A 4483-nucleotide genomic window follows, 5' to 3' on the forward strand; every position below is an offset into this window, starting at 1 on the left:
CTGAGGCGTGTAGTGGATATCGTTATGTTCTTACTTCACAGATGATTTGAGTAGATGTTGAGTATATTTACTTGATGAATCGCAAGTTTGAATTATTGAAAGGTTCAAGTAATTTCAGGGTGAAGTTGAAAGATCGTCGTGACAAGAGGATAAAGTATCTATGATATGATCATGGAGATGAATATCTGAATTACGAGTTTGGCACAGAATTAAGACATTGTGGAAATTGTTTCACAACTAATACAGCCTGGAACACCATAGTGTGATGGTGTGTCCGAACATCATAATGGCACCTTATTGGATATGATGCATACCATGATGTCTCTTATCGAATTACCACAATAATTTATGGGTTAGGCATTAGAGACAACCACATTCACTTTAAATAGGGCACCACGTAATTCCGATGAGATGGCACCGTATGAACTATGGTTTAGAGAAACCTAAGCTGTCATTTCTTAAAAGTTTGGGGCTGCGACGCTTATGTGAAAAAGTTTCAGGCTGATAAGCTCGAACCCAAAGCGGATAAATGCATCTTCATAGGACACCCAAAACAGTTGGGTATACCTCCTGTCTCAGATCCAAAAGCAATAAGGGATTGTTTCTAGAATCGGGTCCTTTCTCGAGGAAAAGTTTATCTCGAAAGAATTGAGTGGGAGGATGGTGGAGACTTGATGAGGTTATTGAACCGTCACTACAACTAGTGTATAGCAGGGCACAAAGAGTTGTTCCTGTGGCACCTACACCAATTGAAGTGGAAGCTTATGATATTGATCATGAAACTTCAGATCAAGTCACTACCAAACCTCGTAGGATGACAAGGATGCGTACTACTTCAGAGTGGTACGTAATCCTGTCTTGGAAGTCATGTTGCTAGACAACAATGAACCTACGAGCTATGGAGAAGCGATGGTGGGTCCGGATTCCGATAAATGGCTCGAGGCCATATAATCCGAGAGAGGATCCATATATGAAAACAAAGTGTAGACTTTGGAAGAACTACTTGATGGTCATAAGGCTGTTGAGTACAGATGGATTTTTAAAAGGAAGACGGACAATGATGGTAAGTATCACCGTTAAGAAAGCTCGACTTGTTGTTAAGATGTTTTCCGACAAGTTCAAGGAGTTGACTACGATGAGACTTTCTCACTCGTAGCGATGCTAAGAGTCTGTTGGAATTATATTAGCGATTACTGCATTATTTATGAAATCTTGCAGATAGGATGTTAAAACATTGTTTCCTCGACGATTTTCTTGAGGAAAGGTTGTATGTGATACAACCGGAAGGTTTTGTCAATCCTGAAAGATGCTAATAAGTATGCAAAGCTCCAGCGATCCTTCTAAGGACTGGAGTAAGCATCTCGGAGTTGGAATGTATGCTTTGATGATGATCAAAGATTTTGGGTTTATACAAAGTTTATGAGAAACTTGTATTTCCAAAGAAGTGAGTGGGAGCACTATAGAATTTCTGATGAGTATATGTTTTAACATATTGTTGATCGGAAATGACGTAGAATTTCTGGAAAGCATATAGGGTTATTTGGAAAGTGTTTTTCAATGGAAAACCTGGATTAAGCTACTTGAGCATTGAGCATCAAGATCTATAAGGATAGATCAAAACGCTTAATGGTACTTTCAAATGAGCACATACCTTGACATGATCTTGATGTTGTTCAAGATGGATCAGTCAAAGAAGGAGTTCTTTCCTGAGTTGTAAGGTATGAAGTTAAGACTTAAAGCTCGACCACGGCAGAATAGAGAGAAAGGACGAAGGTCGTACCCTATGCTTAATATCATAGGCTCTCTACAGTATGCTATGCTGTGTACCGCACCTGAAGTGTGCCTTGCCATGAGTCAGTCAAGGGGTAAAAGAGTGATCCAAGAATGGATAACAGGACAGCGGTCAAAGTTATCCTTAGTAACTAGTGGACTAAGGAATTTTCTCGATTATGGAGGTGGTAAAAGAGTTCGTCGTAAAGGGTTACGCCGATGCAAACTTTGACACTAATCCAGATTATTCTGAGTAGTAAACTGGATTCGTATAGTAGAACAGTTATTTGGAATAGCTCCAAATGTAGCGTAGTAGTTGCATCTACAAAATGACATAAGAAATTTGTGAAGTACATACGGATCTGAAAGATTCAGACCTGTTGACTAAAACCTCTCTCACAAGCAAAACATGATCAAACCCAGAACTCATTGAGTGTTAATCACATAGTGATGTGAACTAGACTACTGACTCTAGTAAACTCTTGGGTGTTAGTCACATGGCGATGTGACCTGTGAGTGTTGATCACATGACGATGTGAACTAGATTATTGACTCTAGTGCAAGTGGGAGACTGTTGGAAATATGCCCTAGAGGCAATAATAAATTGGTTATTATTATATTTCCTTGTTCATGATAATCGTTTATTATCCATGCTAGAATTGTATTGATAGGAAACTCAGATACATGTGTGGATACATAGACAACACCATGTCCCTAGTAAGCCTCTAGTTGACTAGCTCGTTGATCAATAGATGGTTACGGTTTCCTGACCATGGACATTGGATGTCATTGATAACGGGATCACATCATTAGGAGAATGATGTGATGGACAAGACCCAATCCTAAGCCTAGCACAAGATCATGTAGTTCGTATGCTAAAGCTTTTCTAATGTCAAGTATCATTTCCTTAGACCATGAGATTGTGCAACTCCCGGATACCGTAGGAATGCTTTGGGTGTACCAAACGTCACAACGTAACTGGGTGACTATAAAGGTACACTACAGGTATCTCCGAAAGTGTCTGTTGGGTTGGCACGAATCGAGACTGGGATTTGTCACTCCGTGTGACGGAGAGGTATCTCTGGGCCCACTCGGTAGGACATCATCATAATGTGCACAATGTGATCAAGGAGTTGATCACGGGATGATGTGTTACGGAACGAGTAAAAGAGACTTGCCGGTAACGAGATTGAACAAGGTATCGGGATACCAACGATCGAATCTCGGGCAAGTATCGTACCTCTAGGCAAAGGGAATTGTATACGGGATTGATTAAGTCCTTGACATCGTGGTTCATCCGATGAGATCATCGTGGAACATATGGGAGCCATCATGGGTATCCAGATCCCGCTGTTGGTTATTGACCGGAGAACGTCTCGGTCATGTCTGCATGTCTCCCGAACCCGTAGGGTCTACACACTTAAGGTTCGATGACGCTAGGGTTATAAAGGAAGCTTGTATGTGGTTACCGAATGTTGTTCGGAGTCCCGGATGAGATCCCGGACGTCACAAGGAGTTCCGGAATGGTCCGGAGGTAAAGATTTATATATAGGAAGTCCTGTTTCGGCCATCGGGACAAGTTTCGGGGTCATCGGTATTGTACCGGGACCACCGGAAGGGTCCCGGGGGCCCACCGGGTGGGGCCACCCATCCCGGAGGGTCCCATGGGCTGAAGTGAGAAGGGATCCAGCCCAAAGTGGGCTGGGGCGCCACTTCCCCTAGGGCCCATGCGCCTAGGGTGAAGGGGGAACCCTAATGAAGAGTCCCAAGGAGGGAAGGCACCTCCTAGGTGCCTTGGGGGGGGGGAGGACTCCTCCTCTGGCCGCCGCCCCTTGGAGATTGGATCTCCTGGGGGCTGGCGCACCCCCTCTTGGGATCCCTATATATAGTGGGGTAGGAGGGCCTCTCAAACACACCTTATGCCTTTGGTGCAGCCCCTCCCTCTCTCCTAAGTCCTTCTCCTCTCCCGTGGTGCTTGGCGAAGCCCTGCAGGATTGCCACGCTCCTCCACCACCACCACGCCATTGTGCTGCTGCTGGATGGAGTCTTCCTCAACCTCTCCCTCTCTCCTTGCTGGATCAAGGCGTGGGAGACGTCACCGGGCTGTACGTGTGTTGAACGTGGAGGTGTCGTCCTTTCGGTACTAGGATCTCCGGTGATTTGAATCATGATGAGTACGACTCCATCAACCCCGTTCACTTGAACGCTTCCGCTTAGCGATCTACAAGGGTATGTAGATGCACTCTCCTTCCCCTCATTGCTAGTCTCTCCATAGATAGATCTTGGTGATACGTAGGAAAATTTTGAATTTCTGCTACGTTCCCCAACACTTATAGTCCGGGTGTGGCCTGGCGATTCCTTTCCCAACAACTACTTCGGCCTGGTGAGGCGGCTTGTGGATGCCTGCCCACGGCTGGAAGTCATCAAGCGGCCCGTCTGCATCGAAGGTGCACGCAGGGCTTTTGCCCATGCGAAGGTGCACTGAGCCAAGATGGACGCCGAGAAGCTGGTGAAGGAGGGGCCGCCACAGGGCAAGGAGCATCGCCACCCTGAAATGTATTATGAGGGTGACCTGAAGGGTGCCCGTCTCGTGGTGGACGAGTGTACCAAAGATGTAATCTTTGAATGAACTTGCTCATGTGATCCTGTCTTTATGAAAACTAGTCCATTTGCGCTATGCAACGCTTTTCGAATTTAAAATATTACCTTCTGT

This window comes from Triticum urartu, chromosome 7A (assembly GCF_056163025.1).
Source record: "Triticum urartu cultivar PI428250 chromosome 7A, HENAU_Tu73, whole genome shotgun sequence".
NCBI classification, from domain to species: Eukaryota; Viridiplantae; Streptophyta; class Magnoliopsida; order Poales; family Poaceae; genus Triticum; species Triticum urartu.